Raw genomic sequence first — 18,427 nt, 5'->3', positions numbered from 1 at the left:
CAAAATTTGATTGCGTCTGCTATTATACCTCATATGCATACAACCAATGTCCCTTAAGCATGTGTGTTTGGTACCTACAACCATGCATAAATGATATTCAGAATTATAATTGGATATGGTGAGAGGCAATGGCACTTTTTTAGGAATCACATCTTATATGTGTGTGTGCATGCGCAAATGGGTGGAATTGTTCTTGGTTATGCTAAATTGGATAAAACCACCTATACACATACATGTATACATCGAATTGGCATTTGGAGTCTATCACACATGTATACATTCAATGTTGTTTGGTGTTTATGCCTTGTGCCCAAACAACTATCATTTTGAAAGCTTTTTATGGCACTTGAAAACCTCCTGTATATCATATTTGGTCATGGTGTGCCATTGGAAATCAATGGGACCAAGTAATTATTTTGTCTTTTTGTTATTTGTAAATTTTAAGAAATTTGTTCTATGAAATTCCAAGGAACACTATAAAACATGCAAGAATAGGTATCATGGTTATGCAGTTCTTTTAGACCATGTATTCAATGTCATGCAACAACTTTGCAAGAGGGAGATTATAGTTATGAGATCAAGCATATGATTTTTATGCAATACCAGATACAATATTGAAACATTATGGCATGGTTGTGCTACCTTCATTCACTATCGTATTGTCTCTCTGAAATCTTGGTGCAACAACCAACAAAATTCTTGATATCTTTGTCCAGGATGATCCCTCAGAAAAATTTCTTGATAGTAAAGGTGCACTGATTGGATTTATTTGCCTCATAATTTCACACAAAAAAGTTGGATATTTCTAACTTGTCATAATACAACATAGGCTTCTCAAAATATGCAACCCTAGTTTTAGTTGTCATAGATATCTTATTAAAGGGATTTCTTTGTGATGAAACTAATATGTTTGGTTTGTATCCACGAAGACTAAAAGTTGGAATACAAATCCAGTGGGAAAATAAGTGGATGTTGATCAAACAACTCATATTGTTGGCCACTATTCGCAACCACTTTGGCTCTGTTAATTGTGTTAGGTGGGCTAAACATGGTCTCTATGTAGCTTCAAGTTTTGATGATAAAGTGATTCTTCACCATGCGAAAAAACCTGGGCCTAGCACTACGAATTTTGGTAGTGGAGAACCTCCATATGTTGAAAATTGGAAAGTTGTGATGACTTTGTGAGGTCATACTGCAGATGTGGTCTACTTCTTATTATATGCTTTAACATTCCATATGTTAATGGTCTACTTCAGATTATATGGTTTAAAAATTTGTATGTTTGTAACTGCTAGATGGTTGAAACTCTAATGCTTAATCATTAATGTACTATAGATGGAATTTATAACTTCATAATAATGTAGTATTTATCTACAAGTAGTACAAACATGAATGTTTCATACATGTTAGCTTTAATTTGGGGCTGATTTATATTAATCATTTGATTTCATTTTCCATTGGTTTTTTCTCTCATGTAGTGTAGAAGGGAAGGCTTCCTTCAAAATATTGAAGAGGAGGATGGTGAAGGATGCAACATATATGGATCTCTTGAGGTGAACAAAGTAGCTGGGAATTTTTAATTTTCATGAGGCAAAATTTTCCAACATTCAAATATGCATTTTCATGATCTCTTGGCATTTCAAAAGGAAACTTTCAATGTAAGTAGCTTATGTTGAATTCTCCTTTTTTTATTCTTCTCTTTTCACAAAGGTATATTGGATTTTGTTTCTAATCAAGAGTTTATAGATTTGTTTTGTGCTCTTTACATCCTAATTAGGAATTAGTCCTAGATTTGTAACATGCTAAAATGAGCATCACTTTTTATGCATGGAATTTACTACTAAAGAATGCTTATGAAGAAAGAAAATGAACTGTGATTTTCAGGTCAGTCATAAGATACATAAATTAAGTTTTGGAGCACATTTTCCTAGAGTTGTTAATCCTCATTATGGGTAAGTTGGTGACTAGTGTTACAATGAAATGAATTTGTTTAATAATCGATATGAAATGTTTCCAGAGACAATGCTAAATAAAGAATCTGGATTCAATTGAAATACTATTATTTCATGTGATGGTTTTGTTGCGGTGTTGACAAAGGACAACAAACTTCAATTGGTATGTATTAGTATTTTCTAAAAGTGGGAATTTTATGTTCAGTGACACATTTTTTTTTTCCTAAATCATTTGTGAATATTTTTTGTCTTTGTGACGTTGCAAATCTTTTATAGGGTTTCCCTTGAAAGAGATAAAATATTGTTCAGTTCATATATTGTTTACTTGTTTTAGGTTGTCCCCACCATATACATTGACAGAAGAGGACAAAAGATCTTGTCAAAGAAAATTAGTATGGAAATAAAAGAATCAAATTCTTTATATATGCACTTTATTATGGAAGATGAGTATAATTGCAAAATTTTTCTTGTTGTATGCAGTTCTTAGTGACTGGACACGTCTAACAGTGCAGAAATTGGATTGAGTCGCTCCCTCCCTATTGTGTTTTCTTTTATGGACTTTCTCCAATAAACGTTAATGCAACCTAAGTGTTAGTCTACATGGCTTGTATTACAAAGCTTGTCATCTTCTGCACTTATTCCTGACAAATTTTCACGAAATTGGTATTAAGAAAGGAAATAATAAAACAATTGTGGTTGATTAAGGGAAGGTAGAAAGACCCTTTTGGTTCCTAGTATAATATGTATTTCATTTCATTGTCGTTGCTTTGATCATCATAATTTCTTAGTCTGACTTAAAATTTACTAGTGCAATTCACAGAATGGAGGACACCATTTTTTCATTTCCTAACAAATGTTTGTGCTATTGTTAGAGGTATGTGGTCTTTTTTTTCAAACGATAAAGTGAATATACTTGTACATTTATGTTCATTTAATATTTACTATATAAGATGATTGATTTTTGTCATGAATACATTTATCTACTATTTGTTGTTAATAAAGGAGGAGAATATCAATGTTTCAAATACAATGGTTGATTTAGAGATTATTGGTGGATTGAGATGTGTTGTTACCGAAGAGATTATTTTGTTTCTGTTTTTTTTTTCAGAATAAAAAATACCAAATTAAATGTTTAAAAGTTTTATAGTCTACTTAAGTATAATAGTAACATGTATTAACATAAACTAACTGATGACACACTAAATTTTAGTGATTCAGAACATGAGTATCAATGCAACTTTTGTTGAGGATTTAACACATGGTTCTTCAAATTTCTCATCCTTTTGTTGCATATTGTTCATCAGGGATTTTCATGGTTTCTGGTATCATAGATTCCTTTATTTACCATGGTCATTGTGCTATCAAGAAGAAAATTGAAATTGGAAATTTAAGCTGAATGAAGATTGCCCGCTTGAATTGATGGCAAGTTGCAACTCTGAAGTGGACATATTGTTGGTTCATTTGTCTAGGAAACTCATTGTTTGGTTGCATTTACAAGATGCAAAAGTATTGATCTTGTAGTGTGTGAGGTGACAAGTTTTCATGTGATGCCTCAAAAGAGGCTGGGAAAATGCCCATCTCTTTTTGGTGAATTTGTAAGATAGTTGGGTCTTCATTTTCCCACCTTTCACTAAAAAATAATTTTGCAATTTCATGTGATCCAAATGGTTATTTTCTTATAAGCCAATCATATAAAAAAGTTTCATTATTTGGCACACAAGTGAATGGAGTCTAGAACACAGGGGGAAATTAGTAAGGCCATGAATCAATTGTGTTTTCTAGTAATAGTGCATGTGAAAATGCTAATTGTTGTTGCAGTGATTCTATTGTTTGTTAACATTGCAGGTAGGTTCAACATTCTTTAGGAACCTTGGATGGTTACCTTGTGGACATTTTATTATGAAAACACATGGATTTCAAAAGGCAAACCATTCTACACTAGTATTAGAAAGGGGAGATTGGTCTGCTATTTTTGATTTTTTGAGCCATAATGCTCCTACTCTTGCTGTGAAGTTCAACAATTTTATGTTTCACAAACATCAACTCAATGGGTCAGGGTTAGTGGGCCATGAAAAAGTTTATGCAATTGGACAAGCTAAGGGTGCAATGAAGTTGGTTTCAAAGGATTCATCACCATATAACATAATAACAATGGGAATCTAGGACTATAGCATCATTGTGTGGACCATAACGAGTCCATGCCCTATTTTTGCTAGAAAACATTTTCTTTTCTGAGTGCTTTTGATCTCTCCCTTGAGAAATTTTCTTATGGAGTTAAATATTTTTTATTTCCATGTTGGAAATATATGATTAAGGGTTTTGAAATTTTTTTATGTATTTTAAGGTTCTCCTTTCTATTAAACATGAGCCCATATGGATATTCATTTTTTTTTTTGTTATTTAGATGGAACTATGGCTACTTTCCATTTTGAGAACAAAGAATTGGGAAATAAGATTTTGGATTTTGAGTTAGATGAATTTAAAAGGAGTTGATATGGGGATGTGAGAGCTCATAAAACAAACATGGCTGGAAGTCCTTCGTAGTTTATTGAAGCAATAGCACCAAAGCAATCTGGTAGCAAAAAAGTCCCCAATGTGATAATTTGTTTGGGAAGCCATATACACATTCTAGGAACTAAATTGGGGGACAAATACTAACAAAGAGTTATGATATTCAGGTATTATAAGTTAGAAAAAAGACCAGTGGTTCATTCTTGGCTAGTTTAAATAAAAATTCCTCTCTAAAGGAATCAAGTCATGTGAAACAAAGATAGTATAGGAGAATAGATGGTTATAAGAGGATTATTCCAAAAGCAGTTGGAGTTCCTACGCAACAAGACATCCCTAATGGCACACATGAGGCCATGTTGCATTTAAATTCTCCAAATCTTGATTAAATAAAAAATGATCAAGTAGTAGCATCAAGGGATGGTACAACTATGGAAGTGGGGAAGAAATGATCACTCCTTGATGGAGCCAAAGGCTACCTGAATAAGCATTCTCATTTTGGAACATAAGATCCCGTTAGGATTTCTACAAGGGCTAGTTCCTAAAAATTGAATATTAAGTTCCTAAAGGATAACCTTTGAGAAATCACTCAAGGGCCCCTATGATTTTCTCACATTCATGTGGGGTTTATTTTGCAATTTCCTCCTTTTGTAGGAAAAAAGACTCTCCTTTTTGTCATTAGGATACAAAATTTGAGGGCCCTTATTATCGACATTATGTTGATTTTTTTTCTTGATAGAATCCTCATTATCTCTATGTTGGTGATAATAATATAAGAGTTTCATCTAGGTCTTTTGAGGCCACTATCCCTAACACTAGTAAAGTACAATTCTTGCTAACATGAAGGATTGATTAGCTTAGTTACTTGGATTAATTTATGTATGCCCTTCAAATTGGGTATTTTTCCAAAGAAATTTAAAGACCTATCATAAATCATGACTTTATGTTTTTATTTTCATTCAATGAATGAAATGCAAAGACTAATACTATCATTGGTGACGACGTCCCCTAAGTGTATAAGCTCCCACCCACATGCCAATATGTTGATAATTGGGGACTATATAAGACATATTGAGGACGCCAACAAGGTTTCCTTTGCTATGATAATGCTTGTAAGAGTAACTATTGCTAACAATAAGGATTGATTAGCTTAGCTAGTTGGATTAATTTATGTATGTTTACATTTAATTAATATTTTTTTTGTATATTTTTAAAGATCTACGAGGAATCATGAATTTGGCCATTTTCCATTGATTTAAAAAAAATTATTATGAATCATGAATTTATGCTTTTATCTTCATTCAATGAACGAAATGTACTACTGTTGTGGATGATAAACTTCCATCCTCATGCCAATATGCCTGGAATGTAGAGAAAAATATGGAAAATACTACCGGTGATGACAATGTACCTGTAGGGGATAAGATCCCATCCCAATGCCAATATGTTGATGATTTTGGACTATATTTCGAATATTGTCCTAGTAGACAAGGTTTCCTTTGTTGTGATTAAACACAATTGCAAGCATTTTAAAGTGGGTACTAGGATGTAGTTTTGAATTTGCATTGTATTGTGATTGTACAATCAATTTTTTTGTAAAATCATTTTAAGATAGATAGTTGTGACAATTTGTTTTTAATGGTTGAGTGCAAGTTACTGATGATTTTTCATGACACTTTAATAACATGTTAATTTGAAAATCTATTTGGAAAAATCATTAGAGGTATTTTCACAATGAATGAATTTGAGAATATATATATACTTTAAAGGATTTTGTATGACTAAAATGTAAGATTTTCAATCTTGATCATTTTTTTACATGCAAAATGTAATGTATGTTGAATACTAAGTTCCTAAGGTGTTCTTTTTTATAGTGATGTTTTATTTTCTTTGTTTATACAGGTCATCTAGCCAAATAGTGGTAACTATCGCCAAACTGAAGAAAACTTGTTCGAGATTCTTACTTTTATGGGGAAATTTTGATATTAACATTGTTTATGTTGAGTTATATGTCGTATAACTTTTTTATAGTCTAATTTATTTTATATTCCAATTTTCATCGCATTCCATACCTTATACTCTGCATTGTATCTTCTTTTAGTTTCAGGAGAGGAACTTAGTATTGAATGGAAAGAAGCAGGGATTAAGGATAGAGAACAATAACACTGGAGCAACAAATGCAAAAAGAGAGAGAGAAAATAAGTGGTCTAGTGACACCCTTAGAGCTAATACCCCGCATAAGACACACACATAGAGACTGACGGCCAAGACTTTCGAGTTGGTAAATTCACTTGCAATACCCGGGAAACATAATGATAATGTTTCAAATGATGAAACAATATTTCATGTGTAAATTGTAGTCTAACCAATATTAAGCTAGAAACTCATATTATAATACTAGACATTTTATATAATATAAGTTATGTTGTTGAAATTATTTATAATTGCACTTGATATTATTTATTATTGTAATTAACATATGTAACCTTGAAATTTCATATTAGATGAACATGCATACTATATGCATTTTTTTTAATCTAATCACAAAATCATACAAATTAATTTATGTGGATTAATAATGAATACATAAAATTAATCCAAACATACTAAATTACTAGTTTATATTGACTAATTAGGAACACAAATAAAATGAATATACAACTAAATTAGTCGTTTATAATGATTATTAATGAAAGTAAATCAAATGAATATAAACTACTAAATCAATCGTTAATATAAAGAATATGAAACTACCAAAAAAAGATAAATGCCTACTACAAATGCTAAACTTTTTATTACAAATGACTAAATTTTGCATATATACGACTATTGGTAACTAATTTATGGCATCTTATAACACAATCGAAATTTAGTCGTATTTATTTGCTCATTAATTCATTTCAAATGATTATAAAACTTTGCATATATATGACTATTAGTAGCTAATTTACAATCTTTTATAACATGACGAACATTTTGGTCATATTTATTTGGTCATTAATTGCTTTTCTTGGGCGATCATATAGTAATATATTTTGTTGTATATTTGTTCATTAATTGTGACAATTAATGACTAAATCAATGACTAAATTAATGACCAAAGTTATGACTAAATATACTACTAGACGATAAAATTGAGACAACTAATTAATAAATAAGCTAAAAATAACTAAAAGTTGGTTGCATTATAAGGTACTGTAAATTAGTTACTATTGGTCATCCACTGAAAAATGGTCGTTTATATGGAAATTTTAGTCATTTTTTCGGTAACTAATTAACCTTTTTATACTAGTATGTGTACGTGCAAGAAAATAGATCCTTAAGCTAACTTTACGACTCACCCAAGCCATAACTAAGGTCTTCCCCTATATGAGGGGACTTCTAGAATGCAAAATTAAACCTAAGTGCATATTTACTCTAAAATGCAAGTAAAAATAATCCTATCTCAAATTGGAAAGTGATAACCATCTCCCATAAATTCAAGAGAAGATAAACTAACTAACCAACTGAAAAACCTTTTTATATGATTGAATTGATGATCTATTTTTCATCATTTAAACAAGTAGTTCATTGGAAAACAAAATGGAAATGTATTTAAACAATAAATAGTTACTACCCAATACATTCCTATTTCAATGAATTCATATCAATTCTAATTTTGTTATGTTCCTCAGAGATATATCTTACAGAACCTCAATAGCATAAAACGATCGATATGATAAAAATTATCAATATCATTATGCCATACACTATTTAGAACATAAATTAAAATCAATTAGAAATTTTTTGGCAATAGCGGATTAACTTACAATGCAAACAATAATGTATTGGAATTAAAAGTTATTAAAACCATACTAGAAATTCATTACAAACTTTGCAGTCCATGAGCAACTTCAACTCCTTGAGAAAATAATTCTACAACACTACAAAACATTTTTTTCTCTCAAAGCCAAAAATTCTATATATCTCCACAACTTAACTTTTTTTCCATTACAAAAGTGCATATGTCCAGCAATAAAAACTCAAGAACATTCCCCCAAATACCTAAGATTTGAAGTATTCCCCTAACCTACAACTATAATATCCTATACAATAGTGCCTTGAGAGCTTCTAGTTACAGAGAAGAGGAACCCCTTGTTCATTCTCTAAACTATTATTTAATAATTACAAGAAATGTTCAAAAAAGGGAATTGCTGAGAGTAGTTTCCAAATCCTAAATTAGAGCTGCAAATTTCTGATTTTCCTCTTTGTTGCTCTTTCTTCATTTTTTCAAAAGGCTTCAGATCAGAGCTTCTCCAACTAATCCACTGTTACAAACCAATCAAAACGAAAATAAAAATAAATTAACTTACAAATTAGAAATTAAAAAAACAAACTCATGAAATTTCTAAATTAAAATAAATAAAATCCAAATAAATCTAAGATGTGATTTCTTCAAATGGATTTGATTAACTTTTGATTAATGCTGGAGGATGAATTAGTGACAACAGTTTTCGCAACCCAATGAAATTTTTCGAAATCAAATTTGATAAAATAGTTGTTGTTGCAAATTTGTCACTTTACCTTCTGCTGAATTTCTATGTCATTAAAATATTAATTCTGCTAAAATTAACATTACTGGATTAATGTCCCGAGACTTAGCTTTCCAGTGAGCTATTGTGAGCTTCATTTCGCCAAGTAAATCTTGGGATATGTCTCTCCAGAGATGAAGTGTTAAAATTAGCAGAATTGTAGAAAAATGCAAGCCTCAGCTAAAATTAGAAAATTTTAATTAAAAATCCTAATCTTAATTAAATTAATATTTATAATTAGATGTATAATTATAGTTAGAGAAAGAATTAATTAAATACAATTATTAAATTAATTATATACAAATTAATTAAATCAATGATTTAAAATACATTAACTAACTTAATTAATATTTAATTAACTTAAAAAATATTAAATTTGAAGGAAACTCAACAAACAAATAATATACACTCAAACTCTTAAAATAAATATCAGACATATAGAAAAACCAGACATAACGGAAAAGGCATGAGAGACTTTCCTATAGTCTCTCATTCTCATGAATTTCATTTATTAAAATAATGTTTAAGATACATATAAATACATGAGGAAGTTGTCTCAAGATAGTGCACCTATTTTGAACAAACTTGGTTGAGAAAATATCTCAACAACACACTAATCCAGGAGCCTAACTAGTTGGAGAGAATCTCTCAACCAACTAATCCTAAACTAACTCCTAACCATGAGGAGCAAACTCAATCTAGAAAGGTGGGATTAAATCCTAACCTTCATGATTTTAATTAATTTAATTATTTGGACTTAAAATTGTTTTTAATGTGAGAGTGAGGCTAATATTCACCCCTCAATGACAAGTCCAAATTAAGAACCAGGAACCATCTCCAAGTTCTCATGTTGAAACTGTTGATCCTCAAAAAACATTTTCTTGAAAAACCGCCAAAGTTGGATGCTAAAAAAACTCAAATCTGAAGAGACCATGAATCAGCTGCATGTCTGATTCATCTCTGAATGTTGCTTGACAATTCCATCACGTGACAAGCTACAAAAGGATCCATCTATCCTTTGCTTGAAATCAGCATCCTGTGTCCACTGACAAAATGTGATGAATGCCCATTAGCGTATCTGCTGATGATGATCACCCACTAGCTGAAAAACAAATCACTGTTGCTTTTGCTGTGTTTGAAAAGTGCTCATCGCTGACTTTGTTGTCGATCACCCAGTAGAGAATTTTTTGATTCTCACTCGCTGATGAAAATGCCCACTGGCTGCTTTGTTGATGTTGTCGAGACTTTCAGTCTGACAAGCACTGTTAATTTCATTAACACTTTCCCCCCTTTAACAGCTGAAAGGAGAAACAATCTTCTTCAAATTATTTCTAGACTCGCCCCCTTTAGGTGTACGAGTGTTTCATTGGTGTACTCCCCCATTCAACTGCATGAGAGTACCATCTTCTTTTTTATTTTTGGCTGCAATATGTGTGAGTGAATTTGGTTGTAAAACTTATACAATCTTTTGACTGTGGATGACCATTCCCAGTGATCAATCGATGAATAATCGATCTTCAATCTATTTGATTGTTGTTGTTTGCTACATTGTGCTGATGAATGATTTGACTTGCCACAATGGTGACAAGGATAGAGATCAAAACACTGATCTTCCAGATGACTGATTCTTTGACAATGAAGGCAGTTTGGTTTGACTGCAACCTCAATTTTTCCACATGTCTATTTGTCTGCAACTTTCTCATGGCTTGTTGATATTATTTGATCAAGAAATCCTTCACTGATGAACTTGATCGGCTTAGAATAATTGGGGATATGCATGTTGCTTTCATCTTTCTCATATCCTAATCCTCGTTGATTTTTGTTACATTGAAGTTCTTCCCATGGCTTGATGATTGGTTTGGAAGAAAGTTGAACTGGAGCATGGACCACTTTGACACTTGAAGTTGGTCGGATCAGTGACTTGGAATCAACATCTTTATCTTCATCTGTAAGGATGAAATACTTGGAAACATCACTCTTCTGTTGCAACTCATCTCTTTGTAGTTGCGACTCTAGTTGAAGGAACTCAATTGTTTCATGTGCTTGTTGTTGATTCCTTGAAATATCAACAAGAGTGGCTTTGCTGATTTGTACCATGACTTCATTAGTTTAGAGGATCAAATTGTTAAGAATATTTAACAACTAAATGCTTCTTTCCATGTGAACTTGTTGGAACTCATGCTCGCTTGCTTTTAATACCTGTTGTATTTTCATAACTCGCTCGCTTGAAGTTTTGTTGATTGTTGCACGCTCACTTGAACTTGTTTTAATACCTGATTGTTTGAACTCACACTTTCTTGCCTTCACGCCCGCTTGATGCTTGCTTCAATCCATTTTAGGCTTGCTTGATGTTGAGAGATTTTCACTTGCCTGAACTCACACTCTTCATTGATCAAAAGAAGGCTGTCGAATACTATAAAAAATGCACCCAAGAGAAATGCTTACAATCATTTGAATGGTTCAGTTAGAAACAATGGATTCACTAGGTTTAATTGATTCCCTATCAATTCAAAGCTCGGGTGTTGGTTTCAACTGAGAATGCACCCTTACAATTTAGCTCAATTTATCTTTGATTACAATCCAACTTACAAATTATGATTTTCAAGTTATAGTTTTGTATTGAGCTTATTAAAAAATGGTGCAAGTGCAATTTCCAAAAAATTGTTGTTGAATTGCTGCAAAAATTGTTGATGTAGATGACAACTTGATTGGATGTTGATGTAGAAATGTCGTTGACAACTTGATTATGTATTGTTGCTTCTTGATTGCTTGCAGTTTTCTTGATTACATAAGCTTGAATGGAATTGATTATGTGCATGATATTTTCTAATTTGTTGTGTGCTACATGTGTACCATATTAGAAAGATACCACATGAAGGTTAGTGTCAAAACTAGACACAAAACAAAAACAATATCAAGAATCATGCGCCATCACAAACATACACATGGTGTACCTAAGATCCCCTTATTCAATTTCAGGCGGATCTAGGACACAATCACCACCAAAAAGATATGTTTTTATTTAAGTATGGGAGTACATCAATCTTCACCTTCACAACATCGTGAATGAAATTTCTCCAACAATGAGAATGCCAAACTCACAAATTCTTGAAGCAACTTGTCTTCAAAAATAAAAGGAACTTTTCAAACCACGAGTTACAACCTTATCACTCCAAAGATTTATAAGTCACACCTTATCGCTCCAAATTTCAAAATACTTGAAAAAATATTTTTATAATCCACCTTATTCCTCCAAAAGAATTATTTTATGATCCCTATAAAAATGCTTTTACATTCATCCCATTAAATTTTGAACTTTAAGAAAACACTCCAAAGTGATGTAACGTTTCCTTTTAAAATGATTTATGAAAACACTTCAAAATCATCCCCTTCTAAACTTCCATTAAAAATCAAAAGTGAATTGACGTTTGTTTTCAAAAGTCTTATGCATGTAAAAATATAAAGCCATACTTTATGCAAGTATTTTTGTTGGAGAAACCAGTACGCACCATAGGTGTTCAAAGAAGTGCTACGACTTTCTTCAGTTGGATGCTTTTCACCATACAAAATCTGGAGTAGTCGGGGATTTACGTTGACATCCTTAACATTACAGATCTCCACGATGGTCTCAGGCTCCTCATGGTGCTATATAGATCCGCCCGCTGGATTAAAAATTTGCAGTGATCCACACACCATCTTTACGCAGGAAGAAAAGGAAATCATCGACATCTATGTTTTTTTTAGCTTCTGAGCATTTGAAATTTCCAATTGAAACATGAGGATTCTATTGTGGATTTTGCTACTTTCAAACTTCCTACAAAATCTCTTGAGGTCCACTTGATTATCCACACACTGTGCTTCATGCCTCCATGCCTTCAAGTAGCAGCTTTGCACATCATTCTCCACGCAGGTCAGACATGATGACAACAGAGTTGATTAGCGGGAATGCTTTGGAAACATGCCAGACGCCATGGTAGCAGAGTAGAGTCGAGTAGAGGGAACATATGTTCATGAAAGAGGAAACAAAATGATGTTGAGAATGGGAAAGGCTTTACCCTCATTTCAGATTGCCTTTTTTTTTCCCTTTTCCTCATACCCAAAAAAACTACAATGGCGGAAGAAGCTCCAGAGGCATTTCATTCTATCATGGAAATCTCATTTCAAATTGCCACAAATTGTGTGCACTATCGTTTGGAAATCCTTCATCTTTAAAAAACTCCACAGTGTCGGTCAGTAATGCTTCGCAGTCTAGCCAATCGGAACTGCTTGGGAAGCTGACGGTCATGTGCTTGGAAAGAAGAATTGGAGAGCCTTGTTCGTGGAGGTGTCCCTATGGCTCTTAGAAAAGAGCTTTGGCAAGAATTTGTTGGAACACGGACACAGAAGATAGAGAACTATTATAACGATTTACTTAAGCTGGGAGGAGATGAAGAGTCTGCAGCAACACCAATGTCTACGTGATTTCTGGTGACATGTTGTTGCTTCTGAGTGCATTTTCAAATGGCCTCTCTTAGATTCACTAAGGGTGCGTTGCACATTTAATTTGCACCAAACTGAGGCAAATTCAACAAGTATACCATTTCCATCCTCACCACTTAGTTGTTCTTCATATATGGCTCCAACCTGAGCTCTGATACCAATTGAAGAAAACTAAAAAACTAATAATACACACTCAAACTCATAAAATAAATATCAGACATATAGAAAAACCGGATATGATGAAAAAGGCATGAGATAATTTCATGTAGTCTATCATTCTCATGAATTTCATTTATTAAAATAATGTTTATGATACATATAAATACATGAGGAAGTTGTTTCAAGATATTTCATCTATCTTGAACAAACTTGGTTGAGAAAATATCTCAACAACACACTAATCTAGGAGCCTAACTAGTTGGAGAGAATCTCTCAACCAACTAAGCCTAAACTGACTCCTAAGCATGAGGAACAAACTCAATCTAGAAAGGTAGGATTAAATCCAGGTAACTTTCATGATTTTAATTAGTTTAATTATTTGGACTTAGAATTTTTTTTAATGTGAGAGTGAGGCTAACAAAATTAATTAATTAAAATAAATATTATTAAAAAAATTTGTAAAACCGTTACAAAGAAATCCATTCATTTGAACTTCATGCCTTATGTAATACACAACTTCTTTTAATATAAAATGAAATGTGAATAGGCCATCGTTGGTATAAAATTTTGGCAAGGCTTTTAATTAGACCCCAATAAATATAATGTCACAATATGAAAGATGTTGAGGGATTACCGGGCCATCGTAGGTATAGATTTCAGGGTCTTATAAAAAAAGTTACAAAATGGAGGACCTCCCAAATGTAAAGAGGGAAGGAGGGAGGTGTAAGGTTTTTGGAGCTTAGAGAAATATGGAGTTTCGGGAGGATTTAAAAATGGGACTCACAAAATGGAAAGGGCCTAATATGGGGAGAAGAGATAAGGGTTTCAAGATTGATGAGTTTTCTGGAGTGAATTAAAATAGGAGTTACGAAATGGAAGAGTTTCGATGGGATGAGCGGAAAGTGAGACCAGGTAAGAAAGGTGAGAGGAGGGCCATGTGGAGTGTGTCCCTAATTCATTATAAAAAATATAGCCCCTTTGTAAAATCAGGATTTCAGAACTAGTAATTGTTTTTTAACTGGGATTTGAAATAGACTTCTGAGCTTCAAAAACATATAAATTTTAATTGTTTTACAATTTTGGCTACGACGATTTTGTAGGACCATTAACAAATTAAAATAAAAATGAATTAAAATTGATTAAAATTAATACAAAATAAATATTTACAATTTGAAAGTAATTATTTTATAAAGATTAAAATACTATACATTTTGTACATTTTTTAGCCTAGGCAGTAAAAATCATCGAACTTCGGATAAGCGTCATTTGCAAACCGTTCAACCAAATGAGATAAAACAAGAACCGGTGGAAAGATAACAAAACATCAGATGAAATGAAGGAATAATAATAGAAATCTAAAGAACATGAAAATCTCACAAAATTGTGAGACACTTCACCAAAAGAAAATAATAAAAGGTGATTTAGCCAATCTTTACGAAAATGATCCCCATTATTATTATTCAATAATAAGTTTAAAATGGTGGTGTTGTGATTTCACCATAATAATGGCCACACATGGGGAAGAACTAGTTATCTCTAGTTAAAAGAAGATGAACTTTGCTTTACCTAAAAGTTAAAATGATGGATTCTATTAAGCCGTCAAATAGTAAAAAATTTCCCATGGGTCCCATATTAGTGATTCAAGAAATATAAGTTCAAAAAGAAAATTAATCAAAGAATACTAAGTCTAAAATTATGAATCCGAATGTTGCGAAATATTTAACATTTAAGATTACCTTGTATGAGAAATATAAGAAGGTACATATAGGAGACTTTTCATAAAACATATATCCATCAATATGAATGATCTCTGACATTGATTCACCGCTAGCAAGCCTTGTTAGTACCTTGACGAAGTTGTCCTCAATGTCATACAAGCATCTTCCCACTACTAACGAGTGTCCATAGCCCCAACGAGTTTACTTGTATTTTCGATGCTTCCCCTTTTAATCGCCCTTTTGATAAGCACATTTTCAAGCTATGTTTATGATGTACCTGAGTGAAAGAGGCATTAAAAGATATGTATGATAATAGATATAATAATTTCATAATTTTTACTCCATATCTTTCCTCGCGACTATTAACTCAGATGCTTTTATAAAGTGGAGGGATGGGAGGGATCCATTGAGTTAAACTCACGTCAATTCTTTCCTTGAGAGTTGAACTATATTACATAGAAAGGATACATGTTCCTCTATGAAAATGATTTAAAGTAATAGGGATTTTAGGTTTCCATAAAAATATCCCTTAAAGGTAAATGAAACCCATTGAAATAAACAGATTAAAAATTTCCATGTATGTCAAACACTATTGGGCGATAAAAATTTCTTGCAAATAAATCTTGGTAATATCAGAAAAATCAATCCATAACCAATAGTGAAAGGAAAAGAAAATCCAAGCTAAACAGAAGGAATAAATCAACAAACTCTAAAAATTTCAAATATGAAAGGAAAAATGAAAGACAAATTGAAAGTAAAAAGAGAACCCTGTTAGGACTCCATATTGTCTACTTCTGACCTTGTATTTTGTCATTATGTTACCCTCTTTAGCCCATAAGTTGAAGCCTTGATAACATTTTGACCTAATTATTCCAAAGGTATGAAGTAACTCACCTCATTGCTATATATTTAATTATTCAACACATATTCATGTTATATTTATAATTAATCTTTGGAAGTTGACTAAGTCGCTGACAATTGATGAAACTGTTCAAAGTCTGCAGAATTATAATTCACAGTTGATGGAACACCAGAAACAACAACTGTGCAGTTGCTGCAATACAAGAAACAACAACTGACTAAAGCGGGTAAAACCTCATTTTGTAATGGCTAAAACATCCGAAACAGCAATTGCCTAACGGGAGCAGTAATCGTCTGAAGCTAGAGAACTATATGTTGCAGATGGTGACATAGCATGATCAGCCACTGTCCAAAATTGGCAAAACACAGTCGCAGATGTTGGAACACCAGGAGCAGCACAAGAACTTCAAGGGAACAGTTGAGATTTACCAAATCGGCAACAATGGTGAAATAGCCAAGGACAGTACGAGGATCTCAAAGAGACGGTTGAGGCTTACCAGCTTTGCAACAGCAAAAGGATCCGATTAACGAAGGATGACAAAGTTACACATTGTTGTAATGGCATGCTGTAAACATGAATTGATTTCCTATTTTTGTACAAAAGGGTCAACTAAATGAGTAATGACAATCTATTGTGATAGATGTCTCCTCTATAAAGAGGAGACATCTACATTAGAAAGGGGGGAGAACAAGTTGTAACAGGGGTATTGTAGTGCAGAACAAGTCTGAATCCTTATTGTAATTTGACATTTTGGCAGATGAATAAAGCACTGTTCTGAGCATTTTAACTTAGCATCTGTGTCCTGGGGAATCTTGTGAGAGGGACAGGGCCCACCTTCTTCACAAGATTCACCCATTTCTTTTCTGTTGAGTGTGTGTGTGATTTCTGTGTAGCATTGCTTCTGATATTTTTCCTTTGCTGATACTCTGTTTTCTTAATCAATTGGCGCTGTAAAAGAGTGTGTCACCGGTGATTAGGATTTGCAGTGTGCATTGGAAATTTGGTCACAGGGGCAGGTGCTGAACATCCTTACCCTGAGGATAGGGTCCTAATCCTCTGTTACAAGATAGTCATCATTTCTTTTTGCAGATTTGTTACCTTTAGTTAACTGTTTTCATATCATTTCTGTAATAGATCATAACTGCTGTAACACAGAGTAAGGGTTTGATAGAAAGTAGATTTGTTTATACTACGGCCTTTAATTCTTTTAGAATTAAGTGCATACAGTACGAGGTCACCTTTGAAACAAAAGGACTTTCCCAGGTTGACAATTTAATGTGGTACTCGACTATTTAATTAATAAACAATTCGAGCAGCCAACATTTTGGCGTCGTTGCCGGGGAAGGTGACTGAAGATTTTAAAGGTATTAACATTTTTTCTTTCTTTAGAAAGGCAGGATGCATGAGAGGACACAAGAATGTTAACCATTCAGGCGGCAAAGGCAAAGGAGGAGGAAGGAAAAATTTTATTGACGATATTATTTCAAAAGCTGAGACATCCCAGAGGTTAAGCTCTCGGGGGCCACAGACCCAACACTCTTCCCAGACAGAGGAAGTAGTGGGGCCAGAGAGGGTTATATAACCATTAGAATATACTAAGGAACCAGTGGAGAAGATGAACGACCAGTAGAAGAAGTTAAGGTGGAGGAACCAGTGCAGGACATCGAAATCCCAACAGAAAATTCTGAAGACCGGGCAAGCGCATCAGGAAAACAACCAATGGAGGATAACAATGAAGGACTTTTCGGTGGAGGACGTAGAATAGAGGGAAGGGGAGAAAATTCTCTCTCCACCCTGGAATTCCCCATTGGATATCTCCCCAGAGGAGCAACTCCCATGAAGAATATCCCACTTTCGGCATTACCCAATTTCGATGGGTTATCCACAGAAGATCCTGATGAAATTCTTTTTGAATTTGATATACTGTGTAGAAGCTATGACTATGTTAATTCTGCTTAGAAATTAAAGTTTTTTCCAGCTACAGTAAAAGGGAATGCATTAAGATGGTTCATGAGCCTGGGAGCTCATGTGATTACAACATGGGACCAGATGAAGGAGAAATTTTTGGCTAAATACCAAGATTATTGTCGAACAAGAGAAAGAAAGGAGGAATTATTCAAGATGACTCAGAAAGAGGACGAAAGTCTAGAAGACTTCGTGGAAAGGCTACAATATAAC

At 33.1% G+C, this 18,427-nt stretch overlaps 2 pseudogenes; both read left to right on the top strand.

Annotated features, from left to right (window-relative positions):
* The window catches only part of LOC149196280 (putative alpha,alpha-trehalose-phosphate synthase [UDP-forming] 9), a 158,728-nt pseudogene that overhangs the window by 50,399 nt on the left and 89,902 nt on the right, over positions 1 to 18,427 (top strand).
* On the top strand, positions 4,259 to 4,849 carry LOC149196281 (protein HIRA-like; annotated as a pseudogene).

The sequence above is a fragment of the Pinus tabuliformis genome, chromosome 2_2 (assembly GCF_031772625.1).
Source record: "Pinus tabuliformis cultivar Carrire ecotype Pingquan chromosome 2_2, CPIR1, whole genome shotgun sequence".
Lineage (NCBI taxonomy): Eukaryota > Viridiplantae > Streptophyta > Pinopsida > Pinales > Pinaceae > Pinus > Pinus tabuliformis.
This window is presented reverse-complemented; position numbering and strand designations above follow the sequence as displayed.